Below are 25,607 nucleotides of genomic sequence, written 5' to 3'. Positions count from 1 at the left end.
TTAGTATAAAACAAACCAAACCAAATTTCTTAACTCAAAATAAACAACTATAGAACGGCAGTGATATTAACCAATCCCTGTGGATACGATATATTACCGAAAATATTTACCCACAAATACTTTCAACAAATTGGCGCCGTTGCCGGGGATTGGTGTCAATATTGCATGCATTGCAATAGTTCTTATTTTGAGTTTTAATTTTTATTTTCTCTATTTGGTTGTTTCACGTGTTTGCTAGTTTTGCAGAAGATTGTGTATGCGCAGCAAAGTTTCTAGCGATCAACTTCTTTTTGATCCCGAGATCGAAAGGACCGCTAGGAGGTTAAATAGCAAAGCACGAAAAAGAGCGAACATAGCAAAAGCAAGAGACAACGCAACCGCGACATCGTCACAACAACTTGAAACCATTGACGAGTCGCAAGAAGGATTCTTCTTTCACGAACTATTCACGGAGGAAGAACCGGAAGTTTTTATACAACCTACTGTTGGCAACATGGCTGCTAATGGTCCATGTGCTAATAGTCCAAGACTCAATCCTCAGTTCGCGAGAACTGCCACCAACGGGCGACCGACAGAACTGAAGACCGGTATCATACAATTGATTTGTGCAAGTCCTTTCGCCGGATTGGACCATGAAGACCCGTACACGCATCTTACTCGATTCTATGAGTTAGCGGGTACTACGGGTGTCGCTCAAGCTGATGAGGAAGCATTATTTAAGAGGTTGTTCCCACACTCTTTGCTATCTAAGGCAAAGGATTGGTATCTGGATCAACCCGAGGTAGTGATGACAAATTGGAACACATTGGAAGAAAAATTTCTGGAAAGGTTTTACTCTCAAAACCGATTCTTCGAAGCAAAAACAGCAATAGCAGTATTTTCTCAAGGTAGTAATGAATCTTTGAATGAAGCATGGGAAAGGTATAAAGCTATGTTGAGAAAGTGCAAAGGACACGGTTTTTCAGACGTCGACCAAATCCATATGTTCCGTAACGGTCTCACAGCTACAAACAAGACACTTTTGGACGCCACAGCTGGTGGTTCTCTCATGTCCAAAACACCTGAAGAAGCTACTCAGATAATAGAGCGAATGGCTCTAAATGATCGTCAAGGCAATCATGATCGAACAGTAAGAGATAAGAAACCCGGAATGTTAGAGTTGAACAACAGTGATGCTCTACTTGCTCAGAACAAATTGCTAACTTCACAAGTGGAACTTTTGACACAACAAATGTCTAAATTACCACAACAGATCAAGGAGCTGAACTGGGTATCTAATTCCTATCAAGTTGCTAAGTGCGAATTGTGCAAGGGAGATCATCAAACAGGATTCTGTCCACCAGTGCAAGAAGAAGAAGTGAATTACATGAACAATAACCAAGGACAAAGGCAGAATCAATATCAGAATCAGCCATACCAACAAGGTTATCCCCCAAGATACAACAACCAAGGGTACCAACAAAGACCACCGAATCAAGGGTATCAACAACAAGCATTCCAACCATACACTCAACCACCACAACAACAGCAAGGAGGACAATCCAAGTTAGAAGAGACAGTGAATCAGTTCATTCAAACATCAGTAATAAATCAGAAGAATCAAGAAGCAGCTATAAAGAGTTTAGAAACTCAAGTGGGCCAACTTGCTAAGCAGATTGCAACTCATCAATCAAATGCAACTTTCTCGGCCAACACTCAAGAGAACCCAAGAGAACATTGCAAAGCAGTGGTAACAAGGTCTGGACAAAAAGGTGGCAAGGATGAAACGAAAACTAATGAGGTTGAAGACGATAAAGAAAAAGAAGATGAAAAACATGATGGAGAAGATGAAGAATATGAAATTATTAGAAAGGGGGATGAAGAGGAAGATTTGAGTAGAGAAGTCAAGAAGGAGAAATTAAAAAGAAGGAGTGCTAAAGATAAGATGGCGAACAACACGATTTCGAGTCAACATTTGCCATATCCTCATGCACCATCAAAGAAAGATAATGCTAGGCAACGTGCAAGGTTTATGGACATATTTAAACAACTTCATATAAATATTCCATTTGCCGAAGCGTTGGAGCAAATGCCCAAGTATGCTAAATTCATGAAGAATATAATCACAAAGAAAAAGAAATACACAGATGAGGAGACCGTGTTGCTTGATGCCCAGTGTAGTGCCATAATCCAGAGAACTACTCCAAGAAAGGAATCCGATCCGGGACGAGTCACTTTGCCATTAAATATTGGAGGGAACTTCACTGGTGCCGGGTTGATTGATCTGGGGTCTAGCATCAACTTAATCCCTTTATCCATTGTCAAGAAATTAGGGAATATTTTGATGAAGCCTACTAGGATGACATTGCAATTAGCTGACAAGTCTATCACCTCACCATATGGAGTGGTTCAAGATTTGCTAGTAAAAGTAAACAAATTCTTTTTCCCGGTGGATTTTGTGGTAGTTGACATGGAGGAAGATCATGAGGTACCATTAATTCTTGGAAGACCATTCATGAAAACCGCCCGAATGATGATTGATATGGATGCGGGGATCATGAAAGTAAGGGTGCAAGATGAAGAGGTAGAGTTTAATCTTTTCGAAGCCAAGAAGCATCCTAAGAACAAGAAGGATAGTTTCCAAATCGATGCCACCGAAGAAGAACTCAAAAATGCTGAAAATCAAGTTAAAAAAGACAAAATGAAAGCATCTCATGATACAAACATCAGCCACAAAGAAATTCAAGTTGGAAAAAGGGTGCTCTTGTGCAAACCAAGACTCAAGTTATTTCCGAATAAAGGGAAGTCAAAATGGTCGGGACCATTTGTAGTAAAAGAGGTATGCAATTATGGAGCCATTGTGGTAGAGAATCCTAAGACAAAAGAGAGGAGAACCGTTAATGGAACACGGTTAAAAGATTTCTTCGGGGAAGTGGAGCAACATGCACAATTTTTAGTCCCTTGAAAGCATGAACCGTCGAGCCATGCGACGTTAAACGAAGCACTTTGTGGGAGGTAACCCACACTTTTAATGTTTTGTTTTATTTTGTTTGATTTTATTTCAGGAAATAATCAGGGAACCCGTCTGGTGAAAGCTAGGAGGCAGCAATTGATATTGCGTTACTCTCTGTAAGTCACCCTCTCGGACTTGTTACGAAACATTGAGGTCAATGTTTAGTTCAAGTTTGGGGGGTGGAGCTATTTATTTTTGAATTGTTCAAATTTTCTGTTTTGTACTTCCAGTTAGAGTAAGTAGTCCCATAACAAAGCGGGAATCTCAAGCAAAGTATCAACAAGGAAGCAACATGTATGAAAAGTGGTAGGAAGTGAATGTTCAAAATTTTTCAGTTCACTTTCTTTTTCAATAAGTAACAAAGCAGGTATGAATTTTTGAACTCAAACTCTTAATGTGTGCAATGAAACTCAAGGTGTTAGTAAATACTGTCAGAAGTTCTTTATGGTACATTGTTATTGGATCAGCTTAGCCTTAACCATTGTGAGGAAAGCTTTCCATTGTTTACTATATGCAGGAGACCATCAATTATTTTGACGTGTTTGTATCATGCTAAACCGTTTGTTGCATCGTTTGTGGAAATCTGTGAAAGTGATTGAGGCACTTGTTTGAATCTGAGAGTTCTTTTAGCCTATTCCAATGAAAAAACTTATTTGCTTCTGTGAGAGTGTGATCCTTTGCTAACCATTCTTTGAGCCTGAGGTCAAGGTAAGTATCATAATATACACCAAGGAAATACCTGGTGAGTTTGATCTCAATAAAAAGTTTTGTTTTGGACCATCAACCATAAAATTTGGTGATGTGTTTTCTCTTTGACCTTTTTAGAAAGTAGGGGAGCATTCATATAATCTGAATACAGGTTGATCTCCAAGTTGGGGAGAGTCACATTCAAAAGAAGAGTAAGTACTTATGGTAATCGGTGAAAGATAAAAGAAGTCGTAGCTTGAGAAAAAAAAAGAGAAGTAACAACGTTAGAATATAACGGTTGCTGAAAAAAAGTGAAAAAGAAAAACCAAGCTACGAATGAAAAAAAGATGGACAGTGTTGCACCCCAAAATTTGCCCTCTTTATTGGAGCTATAAGTTAATGATGACGTTTATTTCGTCATCCAAAAATGGAAGAAAAATAATAAAGAGTTTTCATGGGTTTAGGAGGGTAAAGTGTGAAAGAGTGGTTTAAACGGTGAAAGTACGGGAAAATTCATAAATACTATTTGAAAGGTGATACGAGTTAAGTTCCCGCGTTGTCCCCATTGTTTCGACAAGATCTACAACTTTTGTGTTCGGCTCGGGAGCCAATTCTTTAAGGAAGGTCTTCAAATTGGCAAATTACTTGAGGTTTTGCAGTGAGAAATAGTGCTGAATGTAGGGTTTTGCGCCTCGGAAAATTCATATCTCCTAATCCGCTCGCCGGATTCGCTTGAAAATTTAACTGAAGCTCCGTGGCATCATTACCAAGATTTCATATGTTTGGACCGAAGGCCAAATATGCATAGAAAATTCCCAGAATTTTAAGGATCGTCGCGTTGTTTCGGTGAAAAGTGTGTTTTCGGGTATGTCGCGCTGAGTTCGAAAATTCATAACTTCTTCGATTTTTATCGTATGAAGTCCATTCCGGCGGCATTCTCTCAGAAATTTCGTTAGCTTCGATTCTTCGTCACACATGCATGTTCAGATTCTGAGCCGAAGATAGGGTTTTATCGAGTTCTTTGAGCGGTACTCACAAAATTTCGCGCAGTCGCGCCAGATGAATTGACGTTTCTCGTCATTCAAACAGGCGTATTTTCTTCATCGCTTATCGGATTAAGGTGATTCTCGCGGCGACGGATCACAAATTTGGTCATCTTCATAATGGCATCGGTTTTGTTCCGGGATTCAGAGCCGAACCGAGTTTCCTTAAAAGCGAGCCAAAATGAGACGCACCGAGGGCAATTTGGACATTTCGCGTTGACAATATATAAACATTTTGCTCTTCACAAATCAAAAGGGAACTCTCATAATTTCAATTCACCAATCTTTCACAAACACATTCTCTCAATTCTCATAGATCAAAACCACAAGTTACATAAAGCTTTCATCAATATTCATCAATTTTCTTCAAGATCAAGAACAACATGGATTGAAAATCAAAGTTCCGAGTTCGAAGTTCTTCTCCTCCTCTCTCCCTAGCTTGCGCGCCCCTCTCTCACTCTCCTTGGGATTCGCTTTTCGCTTCGCGTCGTGTTCGCATACGTGTCGTGTTCGTGTTCGCGCGTCGGTTTAGATCTTCATTCGGTAAGCTTTCTAATCATGAATTAAGTGCTTGATTGATGATCATTACATGAATTCAAATTTAGATTTACTTCTTGCTCTTGTCTCAATGGATGTGTGATGATGATTGATCGACGAATTTGTGTATTGTTAATTGTGTTCATATGAATTGTGGCTAGAATTACGCTATTTGTGTTCGAATCCATGGCTCATTGGTGATTATGTGTGCAATATTGTTAACATTCATGCATGTGTCTTGCGACACACTCCAAGTGTTCGTTTAAATGCTTGTGTAGAATTTTTGCTTGATAATGGCCTAGTTTGATGCTTAGGTTATGACTTGAGTATGTTTGCTATAATTAATCATCTTCACATGTGTTAATTCTTGCCGTTGGTGACATATTGATGTGATTGTTGTTGATAATACTTGTATCTTGTTTCACACTCAAGGTGTTTGTGCCAATGCATGTGTTGAAATCTTTTGCTTGCTATTTGTTTCGGTAGGTGCTTAAATCATTACTTGAGGTATTGTCGTAGTTTGATTACCATTGTATGTGTTAATGCTTGTCGCTTATGTCGCGTCTACATAATTGTTGGTGATGATGTTTGAGTTGTGGTTCGGCTCTACGCGTCGCGCTTTGTTTGGTTTGTGTTTGTTTGGCCTAATTGACGTAGAGACTTATGTCTACTTTTTGCCAATATGTTTCATTTGTGCTTAATCATTGAAATCAATATATGTTTGGCTTTGTCGCTTTGGTGCTTGATAATTGCTCGCTTATTACTAATAGCATGCCTCACATTGATACTTGGTTCACATATTCTCTTGTGCTATCGATCTTTGCCTTGATACCGTGCCTTGTTCCCATGATTGTTTCACTATGTTTCGGTTGCGCTTTGATGTTGTGCGTGAGGCTTGCGAATTGGTGTTGGTTTAGATTGAGTGGGAATGGTTTCCAAGTCTTTAAAAATGATAAAATTTGGTTTTCCTACAGTGGAACTCGGTTCCCAAAATGGAGGAACCGGTTCCTGCTCAATCTAAAGCGCTTTGGTTTTGGGCAGAATGCCCTGGAACCCGGTTCCCAGTTTGGGGGAACCGGTTCCTGCTGTGTTGTGTTGCTTTGGTTTTTGGGCAGAGTGCCCTGGAACCCGGTTCCCAGTTTGGGGGAACCGGTTCCTGCTGTGTCTTGTTGGTTCGTGAGTTGGGCAGAATGCCCTGGAACCCGGTTCCCAGTTTGGGGGAACCGGTTCCTGTGTGTGTTTTTGTGCTGGAACCCGGGTTCCCATATAGGGGAACCGGTTCCCTTACTTGTTTTTGGTCCTTTTCTTTTTCTAACTTCTTTCTTGCGTAACTTTTCACTCATAGCTTTGTTTTACATGTTCCTTATACCGTTGGAAAGCTTGAGAAGTGTACTATCTAGTTAAATGCTTGTTTCTCATTAATTTGTATCCCATTTATGTTTGATTTCTCTTTGAGGTTTTGTTATTCATTTCATATTCATATTATTTGATCGTTTCCTTTCGCTTTATAATAAGAACGCAATTCCGATTGCGATGTTTGTTATCTCTAACTTGTGTGCTAGTGTGCAAGGCGTTTGGACGGTCATCGATTGATACTCATTGCTTGAGTGTTCCGCTTCACTCGCGGAATACGATTATATCTCATTGACTCGTATCGTGTTCTCGGCTTGGAGACACGATCTTATCGCTTTATATCTGCTTGTTTGGTTTGCTTGTTACTCTTGCAGGTGTATCGTGATTATGCTCGACATGCGAGTCGACATTTGTGCGCTTTATGGCTAATCGGTGTGCTGACTATTTGCTTTTGCTTTGCTAGCTCGCTTGCGGGATTCTAGTTTCTTCGCTTCGCCTCTCTCTAGTTTACGGATTATCATCCGTTTGGTATTGATCCCGTTTCATTTTACTTTTCTCGCACTTTATCGCTTTCCCGCATCATCCAATAACATGAGAAGTAGGATTTAGACATGCATCTGGCCAAGTCCTCGAAAGAGGCTCTGTTTTTGTTGGTGTGTTTATATTTGTGCTTTGCGGCAGGGAGTCACGGTGTAATAAGTCCTATATGGCACTCCGTTAAGTCCTCATGGAAGGCATGCGGTCAAGGGTTCGTAATCAACCCCCGCCTAGTCTCATCGAGTCTGTTCAGTATGCGCACGCTACGCGTGGCTCGCTTCTGAACCTGCACAAGATCTTGTTATCGAGTATGTCAGGAAAAGGGTTCATGCAGTCGGACCCCCGCCTTTCCTATAGCTCGCGTCGCTCGACGTTGATGCTCGGTGTACGCACGCACCGTTTTCCTTTATGATCCGTGACGGCTTGGTTGCTGAGAGGGGTCCGCCCTCTTGTCTATGGCCCGATCATTTTCACGAGGTCTAATGCTTGGTTGACTTGGGTTGAGCTGCTCCCCTTGGCTATGGCGGGACCGCTTTTCTACCACTCGGTCAGTACCGTTGGTTTTGTTTGCTTTACGAGCGGATGCTCGTTTGTGTGCTTATTGTGTGCTTCCTTTTTTCCCCCGTAGGTTGATTAGTTTAGTTTAGACTGGTACCCTTTGTATGATAACATTAGGTAGCAAGCTTTCCCCTTTAGCTTAGGTTCTCCTCATGCATTCTTTAAAACACAAACCACACTCTTTGATTTTCTTTTCTTAAGAGCTTGTTATTTCCGCTCCATTCCCAAGCTTAAGTCTCCAAAGGTCGAGCAGCGGAGTGTGAATGTAACTCGTTCACCTAAAAAACACAAAAACAAACAGAAACTAGTTAGCCGAGCTACGGTAGCTCTGATTCTGCAAAACAGATACGTAGGCAGCGGGGTAGGGCCCGTGCGAGCACAATCCTTTCTTTTCCCTACATTTTGCATTCATTTTAGTCCAGATTAGCATAGATTTATTACACACCCATAGATTTAGACACTAGCGTGGATACCATCGAGTACGATGGGCGCGTGGGGTGCTAATACCTTCCCCTCGCGTAACCGACTCCCTTACCCTTTTTCTCTGGTCGTGAGACCGTTGTTTTGTTTTGTGGTTTGCTGGCATTCCCTTCCTTTTCAGGATAAATATGTTAGTGGCGACTCTGCTAATTTTCGCGGGTAGCGACAGCTGGCGACTCTGCTGGGGACGTCTCGACCTGTTGCTGGTCCGGACCTAGCGAGTCGATCCTAGCGCTTGTGTGTTTATCATTGGGTGTTTTTACTGCTTTGCATATTTACCTGTTTGCATTGCATTCTATGTGCGCTTTTACTTTTCTGCATCATATTCTGGACTGTCTGGATCTCTGTTTCTGTGGGTGGGTGTTTCAAGAGGTAAAAGGCCCAATACCCAGGCTATGAGTGATACCATAGGAACTAGGACTAGAGTGGCCGTGACGGACAGAAGGCGTATGCCTGATTGATCTGATCATGTATCCACGGGCAGAGCTTGGTGGAATGAGGCAATATCGTATGATAACGCCTACATTCGATCCTCTGTTGGCTTTTCGACCTACCTTGGCCTAGATTTACCCGTGAGTGGGGCGGGAATCAATGATTATATAACAGGTACATTGATGGTGACTTCGGATCTTGTTCGTGGGTTACCGCTGTTCTTGTTCGAGTGTACTGTTGGTTCCTGTTCGTGGGGTACTATGGTTCTTGTTCGAGTGGTAGTCTGCGTTCTGTTCCAGTGTGTTGTTGACTACGGGCTTTGGTTCTGTGGACTGATATTCCGTGTTCCATGTGGTATACCATTTGGGGGCCGAACCTTTGGCTCTGTATTATGTGTGTTACCGGCAGTCCAGAGTGCCTGGTGGGCGGCAACAAGTCCCACCACTTTGCATCATTGCATATTTACTTTCCAAAAAATGATGTACAAAAAATAACTAGCATACGTGTTCCTTCCATTTCCAAGGAATCATATCTTTAAGCCTCGTGTCGAGCTCTTCTATCTTTTGCTATCTAAGAAATCAAAGCACGAGGATTCCTTGGAAATTGAATGAACATGGCATTGCATTCATATCATGCATCTCATACGTCTCATGCATAACAGGTGTTCAAGATTGAGGATTTCTTATTCAGACTTGGTACTTTCTCCAGACTCACGGACTTGGTTTGTCACTGTTGTGTGTTCAAAGATCAGTCATGAAACAACTTTGTGGGGTGACCAAGATGAAAGCTCAGTTTGGGGTTCTTTTTGAAGACTTGTCCTATTCTCATTTGCTTCCATGCTTGCTTTATTTGCAACTGGTTAAGCTCCATATTGTGTGGATGTCTACAAATTCTACGCTTAATAACGATGACACTAGGTGTGAGTTCTATTCTGGGGCACCTGGTCGTGATGTTAGTATCTACAAGTCTTTGAAGTTGCTTGGGGCTCCCGCACGAGGGATAAGCAAGACATTGTCTATCTTGAGCATTGCACCATTTGCATTGCTCGAATCCCTAAAGCACTTACAAATTTCGTGTGACTTTGCCAGAATCTTCTGCCAGACAATAATCAAGAGTGATCCGCAAGGGCACACCTCTCATTCTCAAGGTTCTGCTTCATATCCCGAATCACCTACTCCTCTTGGAGTTTCCTTTTCATCAACCTTGTTAATCGAGACAGATAGAATGTAAGAAGCAAGTTGATGTAATCACAGTGCCTTGTATCCGAGTTACTTCCTTGCTTGTTGGAGTTTAAGTTGGTTGCTTTGGATCTTTCCCACCACAGATAGCTCTCCTGATTTCGATGGCAATACTCGGTGTTTTCCATTCTCGGGGCACCTGGTCATAATGTCAAGTCTTACAAGGTGTTGAGGTACAAAAATTCCATAACTTGCTCGATGCAGAGATGTTTGAGTTTATTCATAATGGTTTCTACTGGTCAGTCGCATTTCATCTGCTGCAAGTAGAATGTTTGTTCTTCCTCGAGGAAATAACTCATGAAATCACTTGCAATTGGTACTGCCAGAGGCTTCCTTCTCAACAATTGTTGTATGTTCCAAGCAGCGACTTTGATAGCAAAGCGTCAGAGGTTATTGTTGTTCACCGATAGCAATACAAGTTTCCTCCATTCATGATGGTGTTTTCTGTTTCAGCAGCCATATTTGGGGCTCCCGACCGAGGGATAAGCAAGACTCCGTGTTCTTGAGTTCGCACCTGGCGGCTCAAATCCCTAAAGCATGCACAACATTCCAGTCACTATATTTAGGGCTCCCGACCGAGGGATAAGCAAGACTCCGTGTTCTTGAGTTCGCATCATTGGCAGCTCAAATCCCTAAAGCATTCACAAACTCCCGTTGCTGTTTTTGAGGGCTCCCGACCGAGGGATAAGCAAGACCCCTTGTATCTTGAGTTCGTGCACCACTGACACATCTCAAATCCCTAAAGCTGAGCACTTACAACTTCTGTATGGCTTTGCCAAAATCTTCTTCCAAGAAGTGATCTAAAGTGTTCTGACGTAATGCTTGATGTGCTTTCCACTCTAGGGGCATTTGGTTATCTGATTGAAGGTTGACATTCATTTAGAGACAAGGTACAAGACCTGATTGACTCAAAGGCTATCACATTCGCACCTGAAGGCTAAAATTGAAGTTCTCCTCCGACTCAGCGGATCTTTTGAAACAATAAGTCCATACGGAGAGGATCTCCTCAACATTGGCAACTGCTGAATCATCATGCATGTTCATGTTTAAGCTTTCTTGCTTTGTTCAATACTGTTTGTATGCAAAACTTGTTTATTTTTGAACTATAATCATAATGCATTGGATATGTTTGTCTTGAAAAAATCCATTCGTTTTTGCTCTTATATGTTTTTCTATGCTTTTTGTGATATCTAACTCTTGTTAATAAAGCATGATAACTCCGTAGGGAGAATGATGAACATAATACCAATAACCTCAAATGGTATGCTTTTGAGTAGAACCCTGTTGATGATGTACAGGAATTGTTTCAAATTCCCAAACACTGGAGATATAAGGGAGATAGACCTTCGTTAACCCTTCTGAGCCTTCGAAGTAGGAGTTTCTTTTCTATGCAGAAAAAACCCTTATTTTAACCCTGGGGCAGGGTAGTATTCAGTTAACCTGATCGAGCATTCTAAATTCATCAGGAGCACACATATAAGGATACAACAATGGCTATCTTTCCAAAGGTTGAGGAAAGTCAAATCCACAACGATTATCCCTCACCTCAGGAGGTCGAGACATCAAATTTATCCCTCACATCAAGAGGTCGAGACCAACATCAAAGCCGTTGTGGTTTATCCCTCACATCAGGAGGTCAAAATATGACGATACCACAATGGTAATTGTTCATCAATCAAAGACTCAGGCAGTCACAATCACTTCCAACAAATCAGAGATTCAGGATCACGCGACTTGTTCAAGAAAAAAAGAATGAAAAAAAAAGGCCCGCTAAGTCAACAACTTGAAAGCATGTGACTTAGGCAAAAGTTAGGGCATCCCGCTGGACATCCAAATCAAAATTCAAAAGAATTTGTCCAGGCAAAAGTTAGGGAAACGAAAAAAAAAGCAAAGAAAAAGCGAAAAACAAGGATTACAAAATAAAGATCCTCATCAAAAGAACAAAGTCGTGTGATCAGACACCAAAAACAAAAGGTAAAGTGACTGCCGTGTCCAAATACCTCATTGATTCCTCAATCATCTCAAACTCCTCTTGAAAGATGAATGCTCGTGTCAAGTTAACTGAACTTAGGACTGGAGAACATCACGAAGGGGGTGGGCACTAAATATTTTGAGCCTAAAAATCCTTTTTTCTAAAAACCGTGAACCTGGCCACGTTACGACCCTTGAAAGTCCTAATTGAAGCAGGGTTAATTCGAAAGCGGACTATACACGAGAATACGGTAAGCTGACTCCTAGGAGATCCGCTAAGCGCTTGAGTTGGTATCGCACCATCTTTTCTTTCTTTAACAAAAAATCGATGTTACGACATCCTTTCATAAAAAGTTTCTTTAAACTTCGAGACAAACATACTCTTTGCATTAGAATTATATTTCTCATAATAAACATTCTTTGCATGTGAACAAGTGCTTAACATCAAGAAAGTTTCCATCATGAACTTCAGATGAAAAGTTTATTCCTCCCAAAGGACAAGTTGTCTTAAGAACTCCATTGAGCAGAGGCAGCAATATTTCAAAGTCCGATCACCCTCAGAGGCACAAAAGCAATTAAATACTTTGTCGAGTAAGTTTTCAATCGATCTGAGGCAATCAGGTCAAGATTCGAAGAATCTCTCAAAATGCTAAGCAATCAGGGGCATTCACCCAGGCACAGTTGAACTTACCTACAATACAAGTCATGCAGGGGCACATTTTCAAAGTCATGCTACTGGGGCAAGTTGACTATGATAGCACAAATCTCAGGAAGTATTTGCAAGACAAATTTCTTCAAGGTCCTTATAGACTAGGGCAAGGCACTATGCATTGGCATTCTATCCTCATCAGGAGATGTTCAGTTTAAAGTTCAGGTGTGAGCTAAACAACTTATGAACTTGAGAACCGTCAGGGTCTTCATCCTCAGCAGTTAGAAGCTGAAAGTACATTACTTGTTGGCATCCTTACAATCAATATGAATATGCCGAACACTATGAAAGCCAATGCCTGTTTGGTCCCTTTGAAGTCAACACTTGCTTGACCCCTTGATCCCACTTCCTGGTGGCTTTCTCTTGAAGAACCAATGCCTGTTGGATGCTCTGGTCGATACTTGTTTGGTGTTCTAATCAGTGCTTGCCTGTCAACTCTTCGAATCCAACACCTGTATGGAAAGTTTCAAAGCTCAGATGTCTGACAACCTATTTGCTCTTGCATTTTCCCGTCGTGGGTACATCCTTTTGAGCGCATCATATCAACACATTGGCGGATCTAGCCGAGTGAGAGATTCTCATTCCCCAGCTGAATACATTCAGATGAGACTTTCTTTGTTCCAGGATTCTCACATCCTCAGTAAAGCACATCTTAAGGCATTCTCTATGCTCCAGAAGCCTTGTTCCCGACGGAATGCTTTCTCCCCAGTTGAATCATGATGGAATGGTGTCTGATTCCCCAGCTAGCTCTTAATGAGGTTTCTTGCCTGAGTTCTTCGTTCTCCCCAGTAGAGCGTTTCTCTCCCCAACGGATTGGCCTGTTTTCCCCAGGAGAGTCATATTATTCCCCAGCGGATCTTTCTTATCCCCAGCGGATCTCTCCTATCCCTAGCAGATCGTTGTACGGAGGTATCCATCTTACCCACTGAGTTTTCTTTCCTCAGCAGAGATTCACATGCATCCTCAGCAGGATCTGTTCCTTATCTAAAACTTCCCCAGCGGAATGCGTCCTACACCAGCAAGTTGGTCATTCCCCATCAGAGTTGTCTCCATGACTTGCCCTTATCCCCACATCCCCAGAATGTCGAGAATTTGCTTCTCCAATGAAGTTGCCAGGGTTTTGCCCAAGCAGTTAATTGGGATGTTCTTATCTTCAAGCAAGATTTATTCCCCAAGCAGAGCTCGCATCTAGATTTGATCATCTCCAGCAGATTTCTGATCCATCTTTGCCAGCTCGCAGTCTGTGACTTCTGGTCACCCATCTTGTCCTCCCCGCAGAGTTCTATAATCTCTCCAGGACTTCTTCAGCAATTCAGTGCTCATTCGTTGTCTCCCTAAGCAACGTTCGAATCATGCATCATTTGCATTGCATTCTCCAAAAGCGTACAGCGTCTTCCTTCTCGGAGACATTATTCCACACACATTCATACATACATCATGCATAAACCATATCATATCTGTTGTTTCTTTCTACAGGAAAGTTGTCCAGATTCAAATGCTCCCTAGAGAGCAATATTCGCCTAGTCATTACAGGCGCTTATCCTGATGTTTTGAATCAGACGAGGATTGTTCTACTTATTTTCTGACGCAGCTCAGATCAGTTCAAAGACATTCCTATTCCCGATGCCCCCAGATCGGTGGAAGATATTTGTTCCTATCCTGATACCCAGCTCAGTTGAAGGAACCGCCTCCGGATCTCCCAAGATCTTCCGAAGGAGCAAGCCCTCTGATACATCAGATCAGTTGGAAATATCTACTTCCTGACGATTTAGTTCGTTCAGAAGAAGAAACTCGTTTGCCCAGTCCTGATGCCTAACCATCAGTTGAGGACGTTTTCTTTACCCGGCGTACACAGTTCGGAAGAAACATCCGTTCCTATCCTAATATCCAGTTTCAGATTAGTTGAAGGAACCGCCTCCGGATCCCCGTGGTCTTACAAAGGAGCAAGCCACTGATATCATCAGATCAGATGGAGATGTTTGCCTGATCGACTTTGTCTTTCAGATGAAGATTGTCCTACTTATTTTCTAGCATCATGTCTAGATCAGTTTAAAGGCATTCTTTCCCCGGCGTACACAGTTCGGAAGAGATATTGTTCCTATCCTGATTTCCAGTTCAGTTGAAGGAACCGCCTCCGGATCCCCGTGGTCTTACGAAGGAGCTAGCCGCTAATTCCCAGATTAGTTGGAATATCTACCTGATGATTTAATTGCATCAGAAGAGATGTTTGCCCAGATTCCCAGATCAGAGATACTTTTACCCGTTGATGTCCAGATCAACCGGCGTATCTCCTTCGATTCCCAGATCGACTTAAGACATCTATCCCGATGCAAGTTCGGAGACATTTGCTACGTCTGATACCCAGATCAGTCGAGATGTTCCTTCTCTTGATGCCCAGATCATTTGAAGTGTTTTCCCCTGCCTGTGGGTGCCCGTTCCTCCTTTTTCACAAGTGGGAGCATATTTATTATCCAGATCAGTTGAAGTTTTTTCCCCTGCTCGCGGGGTGGTACATTCCTTCTTATTACAAGATGGAATCTTCTATTGATCAAGAGCGCAAATTTTCGAGTTCATTCTGGTATTCAATCTCCTTCCACCTCAACGGTTCGAAACTTTCGTTTCTCACTCGCCAGGTTCAAGAAGTTTGAATAGGGGCAGCTGTTGCACCCCAAAATTTGCCCTCTTTATTGGAGCTATAAGTTAATGATGACGTTTATTTCGTCATCCAAAAATGGAAGAAAAATAATAAAGAGTTTTCATGGGTTTAGGAGGGTAAAGTGTGAAAGAGTGGTTTAAACGGTGAAAGTACGGGAAAATTCATAAATACTATTTGAAAGGTGATACGAGTTAAGTTCCCGCGTTGTCCCCATTGTTTCGACAAGATCTACAACTTTTGTGTTCGGCTCGGGAGCCAATTCTTTAAGGAAGGTCTTCAAATTGGCAAATTACTTGAGGTTTTGCAGTGAGAAATAGTGCTGAATGTAGGGTTTTGCGCCTCGGAAAATTCATATCTCCTAATCCGCTCGCCGGATTCGCTTGAAAATTTAACTGAAGCTCCGTGGCATCATTACCAAGATTTCATATGTTTGGACCGAAGGCCAAATATGCATAGAAAATTCCCAGAATTTTAAGGATCGTCGCGTTGTTTCGGTGAAAAGTGTGTTTTCGGGTATGTCGCGCTGAGTTCGAAAATTCATAACTTCTTCGATTTTTATCGTATGAAGTCCATTCCGGCGGCATTCTCTCAGAAATTTCGTTAGCTTCGATTCTTCGTCACACATGCATGTTCAGATTCTGAGCCGAAGATAGGGTTTTATCGAGTTCTTTGAGCGGTACTCACAAAATTTCGCGCAGTCGCGCCAGATGAATTGACGTTTCTCGTCATTCAAACAGGCGTATTTTCTTCATCGCTTATCGGATTAAGGTGATTCTCGCGGCGACGGATCACAAATTTGGTCATCTTCATAATGGCATCGGTTTTGTTCCGGGATTCAGAGCCGAACCGAGTTTCCTTAAAAGCGAGCCAAAATGAGACGCACCGAGGGCAATTTGGACATTTCGCGTTGACAATATATAAACATTTTGCTCTTCACAAATCAAAAGGGAACTCTCATAATTTCAATTCACCAATCTTTCACAAACACATTCTCTCAATTCTCATAGATCAAAACCACAAGTTACATAAAGCTTTCATCAATATTCATCAATTTTCTTCAAGATCAAGAACAACATGGATTGAAAATCAAAGTTCCGAGTTCGAAGTTCTTCTCCTCCTCTCTCCCTAGCTTGCGCGCCCCTCTCTCACTCTCCTTGGGATTCGCTTTTCGCTTCGCGTCGTGTTCGCATACGTGTCGTGTTCGTGTTCGCGCGTCGGTTTAGATCTTCATTCGGTAAGCTTTCTAATCATGAATTAAGTGCTTGATTGATGATCATTACATGAATTCAAATTTAGATTTACTTCTTGCTCTTGTCTCAATGGATGTGTGATGATGATTGATCGACGAATTTGTGTATTGTTAATTGTGTTCATATGAATTGTGGCTAGAATTACGCTATTTGTGTTCGAATCCATGGCTCATTGGTGATTATGTGTGCAATATTGTTAACATTCATGCATGTGTCTTGCGACACACTCCAAGTGTTCGTTTAAATGCTTGTGTAGAATTTTTGCTTGATAATGGCCTAGTTTGATGCTTAGGTTATGACTTGAGTATGTTTGCTATAATTAATCATCTTCACATGTGTTAATTCTTGCCGTTGGTGACATATTGATGTGATTGTTGTTGATAATACTTGTATCTTGTTTCACACTCAAGGTGTTTGTGCCAATGCATGTGTTGAAATCTTTTGCTTGCTATTTGTTTCGGTAGGTGCTTAAATCATTACTTGAGGTATTGTCGTAGTTTGATTACCATTGTATGTGTTAATGCTTGTCGCTTATGTCGCGTCTACATAATTGTTGGTGATGATGTTTGAGTTGTGGTTCGGCTCTACGCGTCGCGCTTTGTTTGGTTTGTGTTTGTTTGGCCTAATTGACGTAGAGACTTATGTCTACTTTTTGCCAATATGTTTCATTTGTGCTTAATCATTGAAATCAATATATGTTTGGCTTTGTCGCTTTGGTGCTTGATAATTGCTCGCTTATTACTAATAGCATGCCTCACATTGATACTTGGTTCACATATTCTCTTGTGCTATCGATCTTTGCCTTGATACCGTGCCTTGTTCCCATGATTGTTTCACTATGTTTCGGTTGCGCTTTGATGTTGTGCGTGAGGCTTGCGAATTGGTGTTGGTTTAGATTGAGTGGGAATGGTTTCCAAGTCTTTAAAAATGATAAAATTTGGTTTTCCTACAGTGGAACTCGGTTCCCAAAATGGAGGAACCGGTTCCTGCTCAATCTAAAGCGCTTTGGTTTTGGGCAGAATGCCCTGGAACCCGGTTCCCAGTTTGGGGGAACCGGTTCCTGCTGTGTTGTGTTGCTTTGGTTTTTGGGCAGAGTGCCCTGGAACCCGGTTCCCAGTTTGGGGGAACCGGTTCCTGCTGTGTCTTGTTGGTTCGTGAGTTGGGCAGAATGCCCTGGAACCCGGTTCCCAGTTTGGGGGAACCGGTTCCTGTGTGTGTTTTTGTGCTGGAACCCGGGTTCCCATATAGGGGAACCGGTTCCCTTACTTGTTTTTGGTCCTTTTCTTTTTCTAACTTCTTTCTTGCGTAACTTTTCACTCATAGCTTTGTTTTACATGTTCCTTATACCGTTGGAAAGCTTGAGAAGTGTACTATCTAGTTAAATGCTTGTTTCTCATTAATTTGTATCCCATTTATGTTTGATTTCTCTTTGAGGTTTTGTTATTCATTTCATATTCATATTATTTGATCGTTTCCTTTCGCTTTATAATAAGAACGCAATTCCGATTGCGATGTTTGTTATCTCTAACTTGTGTGCTAGTGTGCAAGGCGTTTGGACGGTCATCGATTGATACTCATTGCTTGAGTGTTCCGCTTCACTCGCGGAATACGATTATATCTCATTGACTCGTATCGTGTTCTCGGCTTGGAGACACGATCTTATCGCTTTATATCTGCTTGTTTGGTTTGCTTGTTACTCTTGCAGGTGTATCGTGATTATGCTCGACATGCGAGTCGACATTTGTGCGCTTTATGGCTAATCGGTGTGCTGACTATTTGCTTTTGCTTTGCTAGCTCGCTTGCGGGATTCTAGTTTCTTCGCTTCGCCTCTCTCTAGTTTACGGATTATCATCCGTTTGGTATTGATCCCGTTTCATTTTACTTTTCTCGCACTTTATCGCTTTCCCGCATCATCCAATAACATGAGAAGTAGGATTTAGACATGCATCTGGCCAAGTCCTCGAAAGAGGCTCTGTTTTTGTTGGTGTGTTTATATTTGTGCTTTGCGGCAGGGAGTCACGGTGTAATAAGTCCTATATGGCACTCCGTTAAGTCCTCATGGAAGGCATGCGGTCAAGGGTTCGTAATCAACCCCCGCCTAGTCTCATCGAGTCTGTTCAGTATGCGCACGCTACGCGTGGCTCGCTTCTGAACCTGCACAAGATCTTGTTATCGAGTATGTCAGGAAAAGGGTTCATGCAGTCGGACCCCCGCCTTTCCTATAGCTCGCGTCGCTCGACGTTGATGCTCGGTGTACGCACGCACCGTTTTCCTTTATGATCCGTGACGGCTTGGTTGCTGAGAGGGGTCCGCCCTCTTGTCTATGGCCCGATCATTTTCACGAGGTCTAATGCTTGGTTGACTTGGGTTGAGCTGCTCCCCTTGGCTATGGCGGGACCGCTTTTCTACCACTCGGTCAGTACCGTTGGTTTTGTTTGCTTTACGAGCGGATGCTCGTTTGTGTGCTTATTGTGTGCTTCCTTTTTTCCCCCGTAGGTTGATTAGTTTAGTTTAGACTGGTACCCTTTGTATGATAACATTAGGTAGCAAGCTTTCCCCTTTAGCTTAGGTTCTCCTCATGCATTCTTTAAAACACAAACCACACTCTTTGATTTTCTTTTCTTAAGAGCTTGTTATTTCCGCTCCATTCCCAAGCTTAAGTCTCCAAAGGTCGAGCAGCGGAGTGTGAATGTAACTCGTTCACCTAAAAAACACAAAAACAAACAGAAACTAGTTAGCCGAGCTACGGTAGCTCTGATTCTGCAAAACAGATACGTAGGCAGCGGGGTAGGGCCCGTGCGAGCACAATCCTTTCTTTTCCCTACATTTTGCATTCATTTTAGTCCAGATTAGCATAGATTTATTACACACCCATAGATTTAGACACTAGCGTGGATACCATCGAGTACGATGGGCGCGTGGGGTGCTAATACCTTCCCCTCGCGTAACCGACTCCCTTACCCTTTTTCTCTGGTCGTGAGACCGTTGTTTTGTTTTGTGGTTTGCTGGCATTCCCTTCCTTTTCAGGATAAATATGTTAGTGGCGACTCTGCTAATTTTCGCGGGTAGCGACAGACAGGTAAAGGAAGTAGAGTTTTAGAGAAAAAGAAATAAGTTATGAATTGGATGCTTCCCTATATTAGGAACAACCCTTGATTATCTTCTTTTCTTTGAATCTAAACCACATTACAACTATAGAAAGACCTTCTGATTCTCAGATTCCACAAGACTTGATGCGAGCAATTTGGTGAACGTATGATATGGATCTTTGTTGATTTAATTGTTTGGATGAGTGTTTAACCCCTCTTTTATTCATCATACTTTTTGATGAGAGTGATTAGTGCTGATTCAATTACAATTGTGTAGTGTTTTGAACTTCTGGAGGTAATTTGCTTTCAACGTTTGTTTCATGTGTATATTCTGAGTTTGCAGGTAGAAGAGGAGTATTTGACTTAGTTACTGGATTGAACCACTTGAGAAAAACTTTTTGAAAAACTTGTTGCTTGATTGTCGGTAAACTTTGCTGGAGGTAAGTAATTTTGTTTAGGGACAAACAAAACTCTAAGTTGGGGAGAGTTTGTTAGGAGTAAATTAATGGTAAATTCATGTGTTAATATAAGTGATTTCTTCTCTAAACCAATGCAAAAATGTGATGAATCCATAGGTTTTTATTAAGAATTGAACTGAATAAGTTTAGTTCGTGCGTAAAGCAAATCGAATCACTTGTGGGTGTTATTGTTGCAGGTTTTGAGCTGAATAAGAACTTAAGAAGAACATGAGGAGGAAAGAAAGCTGGAAGTCTCAAAGGCTGAAGAAAAAGATGGAAAGTACAAAGGGCGCGCCGCGAGAGTTCCTAGGCGCGCCGCGAAAATACTTCTGTTTGAGGGGCGCGCCGCGCCAGCCCGTTGCCGCGCCGCGGCCTCGGCGTTAAAAGCCCAAAAGTTCTGTTTTAAAGCCCTAGTTTTCCAAGTGGAGAGAGACTTTTGTGGGAGCGAAATTAGGAGAGCTATCTGATTCTGAAGCTGAGAACAACAATTGAAGGTGGATTCTTTACCAATCGAAGACATTCTATTGATGAAGATGAATTTCTCCATTGATTCTTGTATGTTCTTCATGTCTATGGAGAGCTAAATCCCTCTTGTTGAGTCTAAGGTAGTAGTTAACCTATGAATATACATTACCATTGATTAATTCCTGTGAACAATTGTTTGAATTTATTATCAATAAGAAACCTTGCTTTTAATTTACATCATTGTTGAATCTTTGATCGAAAGAAAGGATTTAACTTTTGCCCTAGGTTACTATATTGATTCAATTGCAATTTGCAGAGATGGAATTGTAATTGGGTTTTCATAATTATCGTTCTTAATTACTATTATCGTTATTGTGATTTGGAGAGATCGAATCTCATACCGGTAAAAGTTATCTAATTTGATTTGCAGACATGGAATCTTATTTGAGGATAAGTGAAGATAATGATTCAAAGGATTGTTCTATTGAGAATTAATTGATAATTGTATAGGATTAGGTTGATGAACCCTAAAGACTCAACATCTTTCTTTAATTGTTAACACAAAATCCTTTACTTGCTTTTATTTTATTATTTGCTTTTGATATTATTATTAGTATAAAACAAACCAAACCAAATTTCTTAACTCAAAATAAACAACTATAGAACGGCAGTGATATTAACCAATCCCTGTGGATACGATATATTACCGAAAATATTTACCCACAAATACTTTCAACAACATCCTCAGCACACCATCCCCTCAGTTTAGGAGCCATTAAGAACATGCTATGTTAATCTGAGCTCTCTCAAACATTTTACCAAAACTTAACTTGCATTTCAAGAGAATGAACACAAAACTTACCAAAGGTCATGAAACTGTGATTGACATAAAGCATAAGCCTGTGAGTTGACACAAAACTTGCATATGCTTATTGTCTATGAAACTTTGATGTTTGCTGCTGATTTCAGATTGGGGCCATTGCCAGTTGCTGATAAGAGGCAGAGAGTTGAGAAGCTTATTGAACAGCTTGGCTTATCAGTAAGTGCTTTTTCATTTTTCAAACTTCAAACTTCAAAAAGTTTCTTTCATTCATCCTTACCTACAATTACAGATTTAAATTTGAATCTTTAAACATATCAAATTAATTTCAACTTAACAAAGTAGATTAAGTGTCTATGTTTACTTACTAGTATATCTTGAGAATTTTGCATTCCTTTCTCAGTGTAACCAACCATTGCCCCTTCAGCAAGTGTCTGCAATCATTTGGTTGGTATAACATGAATTAATATGCATTTTATACAGTTTGCTAACAAGATAAAAAAAACCTTGAAGTGAACAATTGTGCGCATTTTTTGAAAACAATGAAAATGACATGAAGAATCGTTTTCATGAATTTCATCTTCTCTCCGTCATAATGATTTTTCTAGTCTCGGATCTTATAAACAAGTTAAAATGAACACAATTTTAAAAATGAAAATATAAATATTTGCACAAAGAAAACGGACCCTTAAATTTATGACTTTGTTTTCATTTTATTTTCAGTTTTCAAATATTTGTACGCATGGCCGGCAGTATAAACGAGGTGGCAATTTTGTAACTAAAAGTGAAAACAAAAGAGTACTTTCACAATGATTATAGATTTTGAATCCAGTTCATTGTTCTTGAAATAGATAATTAAGATTTGAAGTGATTTTTTTGTAGAAAACAACCCATGCAGAAGTGGCAAATACAATCTATCTTATTTAGCACAAAAACATTCATACTCCACATTGCAAATCTTACCTGCACATTTTTATGACCCTTCAGCCTTCTACACAAGAGGATATCAACTCATAAAAATACATTCTACTCATGAAATAGACCCTTATTGACCAGTTGACTACAGACCAAATCCTCATTATTGTAAAACAACAGACTAGAGAAAAGGAACAGAGGAGATCTTACCCTGGAATTTCCAAAAACAAGCTAAAATCATGACTTCTTTTCTTGCAGCAACTCCATTCTTTCATCCCATCATGAAATAGAGGCTGTAAATTAAAGTAAAGTTATGAATTAGGATTGTTTCTTATACCCAATTCTCATAAAACCTTCCTGGATAGGTTTGGTAGTAACAGCAACTAGCAGCGGCGGCGGAGGCATCAAGGTAACAGTAGCAGCTAGTTAAGCACGTTCACAATTACAATCACTGAACAGTTTATAAATAAATAAACTCTATCAATCTTATTGCAAAACCTAATCGGATTTTACTTGATTAAGCATACTAAAATCAAAGTTAATCAGAACTAAACCGGTTACTCCAAAAACATAGATCGAAAGCAAAGTAATTACAAAACCCTAAAAAAAGTTAAAAATCAAAATCAAAATCAAAAAGCGACTTACATATGTGTTCAACTGCCTGACAAAGCTTGAGAAGTTGTTATGCTTAAAATACTTAGGCAAGATATATTTCGCGAAATCGGTAGCATTCAAAACAACAAAAATGTTATTGTTTTTTCCCCATGAAACGATCGAGTCAGTTGAAGAGTCATCAACCTATTTGGACTAAGATCCTCGGTCACGGAGAAGATGAAGAAGAATCGAACATTTTTTTGGGATGAAGGAGATTAGGGATTTTTTCAGAGAAAATTTAGGGAGAAACAGAGAAGATTAGGGTTTAATGGAGGAGACCCATAAAGAGAGGAAGCAATATTGAAACGGTGGAAGAGAGGAAAGGGTTTAACAAAGATAGGAAATGGAGGAAGAGAGGTGGTTTAACGAAGGAAGAGAGATGGTTTAACGAAGGAAGAGCGGTGGTTTCGGGAAGAGAGGAAACTGATGGGAGAAGTTTCAGGAAGAGAGATTGAAATGACTCACCAAATTACAACATCAGCAGACACACAACAGAACAAGAAAATGCAGAAGAAGGAGATGAGCACGAAGAACAGTAATGAAGAGGAGGAATCGAGTTAAAGAGCAAAGTGTATACCTGGGGTTGGGTTTGATTTGGGGATTAGGGTTTTTCCTGTTTGCGTTTTGTTTGATTTTGCTAGAGAGCGACGCAGTTGAGAGGATTTCGTTGTTGTTGTTCACGGCGTGTGGGTGTGTGGGTTCGTCCAAGTTCTAAGAGCTCCTGTCATGGCGGAAAACAATCGAGAGTGGAGAGAACAGAGTATTATGTTGCTATGTTTCGTGTTCATCGCGAGCAGAAGAGTGAGGAGAGAACAATCGTTGTTGTTGTTCACGGCGTGTGGGTGTGTGAGTTTGAAACAAAGAGGCGGAGAGAATTGGTTTTAGGGTTTCCATAGATACAATATAATAAGCAAAGGATTTTTTGTATTTATGTTTTCAATTTTTTTCCTTTTTTTAATTTAATAAAATTAGAAAATAAAATAATTGACAAGAGGGAAACTAAAAAAAAGAGAGGGAAGTTCTGGCGGGATTTTATTTTTTTGGTTTGGGCCACAGTTTGAAGTGAAAATTATGAGGCCGCGGTTTTTATTTGCGGCTTAAAATGTCTACAGTTTGTTAACCGTAGAAAATGAAGAAAAGGCCACAGTTTCATACTCTGGATTCAATATTTTATGACATATTTCTACGCTTTGAAAACCCTGGCCAAATTATATATGTGGCCACAGTTTCTGAGCCGTGCAAAATTTTAGCGTGGCCGTAGGCCAAATTTCTAGTAGTGATATAAAAAGATGATATATTAGAGTGGTTAAACACCCCCTGAAAAATATAGAGAGTGTACCTTTATCCCTCTGAAAGTATACTTCTCCCCCTTTTGGTATTAACAAAAAGATGGGAATAATAAACAAATAGGAAAATAAATTCAAGCACATAGATCAAGAATTTCAAATAAGGGATATAAAACATATATTCAATTTTGATAAACAATTAATTTATTAAACAAAAGGAGAATATTATTAAAAAAATTAAAAAGGTACTCGGTGCAAAAAGAGATATTTAACGACAAGTAAAGAATAAAAGCAAGCAAGCAAGTGGAGACTACTTAGTATCCTCATCATCACTGAACAATTATGATGGCAGCAACATTTGGAAGAGCAGATACGCCATAAAGTTGATCTTCTTGTTGGTGGTTATTTGCTTTTGATAAGAGTTTGGAGGAGAACTTTGTTTGTAGAGTCTGAGAGATTTTGTAATTGAAATTCTCCAGAGTTGGAGGTTGTTGGCCCTTTTGGATTGGCTGCATAATGTAAAACAACATGGAAAATGTTCAAGTCGTTTCTGGTGCAAAAGAGACAAATGTTGAACACGATGTTCCAACATATGTGCTGCAACATCTGATCTCTTGCAACAAACATATGGTATTGCAATATTGGTTATGATTTATTCTATTCAAGATTCACTCTACAAGAAGATCTACAATTCATGGTGAAGAGTTAATTTAGATGTATTGGTGCAACATGTTGAACAAGATACTTCAACATGTGTGTAGTACAACATCTGGCCCTTGACAGCAGGACAAAGTGGATGTTGTTTGGTGGGAAATTTGTGATTGGGATTCAATCAGATTTTTTACATATTACTTAATAATGTTTGTGTGACTTGTTTGACAGTTGGAGAAGATCAAATCAGATTTAAATAAAGATTTAAAATTGAAGTTGAAATATAACAAATCATATATTTTGTTGGAGATTTTTATGGAGCATATCAAATTCAACAAATTCGGCTATTATTTTGAACGAATTTAATTTAGATATCCAAGGAGAAATAGCCCAGAAAACATTGTTATATAAGGAATTCTCATGTATAGGTGTGTGTTTTGTATGCAAGGAATAGGTTCTTTGTGCTAGGGTCTGTGAGTATTTTGTGTCTAGTATTCTATGTTAATTCCATCATAAGAATTAGTGTTGAATCTTTGTTGTACACCACTTTATGTTTAAGTAACTTGGCATAATTGTTGGTTTGTCTTAGTTGAGTTGCAAATTTATTATTCATTGTGTTATTGGATAAGTTGACCACTAGGGGTTGGTGATTGAGAGAAAGTGAGAGGGGGTTCTCATATTTAGGGGAAGTGCTAAATAGAAAGTTACTAGGATTAGTAAGAGGTATTGAACATCATAGGGGTTGATATTCCTATAAGACTAATTGTACTAATTTGAAGTAGTGAATTTTCTTTCTTGGGTAGAGTGTCCTCTAGACGTAGGTGTG

At 40.3% G+C, this 25,607-nt stretch overlaps 1 long non-coding RNA gene across 1 annotated transcript; it reads right to left on the bottom strand.

Annotated features, from left to right (window-relative positions):
• Positions 1-21,204: 21,204 nt before the first annotated feature.
• Positions 21,205-23,095, bottom strand: LOC131625453 (uncharacterized). The gene is made up of 4 exons (XR_009290862.1): positions 22,836-23,095; positions 22,401-22,483; positions 21,644-21,709; positions 21,205-21,555 (listed from the first exon to the last, which is right to left on the bottom strand). It is a non-coding gene; the product is annotated as an uncharacterized LOC131625453 (long non-coding RNA).
• Between the last annotated feature and the right edge of the window lie 2,512 nt (positions 23,096-25,607).

Source organism: Vicia villosa, linkage group LG1 (genome assembly GCF_029867415.1).
Source record: "Vicia villosa cultivar HV-30 ecotype Madison, WI linkage group LG1, Vvil1.0, whole genome shotgun sequence".
Taxonomy (NCBI): Eukaryota; Viridiplantae; Streptophyta; class Magnoliopsida; order Fabales; family Fabaceae; genus Vicia; species Vicia villosa.
Note: the sequence above shows the minus strand (reverse complement) of the source record. Positions and strands in the feature narration are given on the sequence as shown.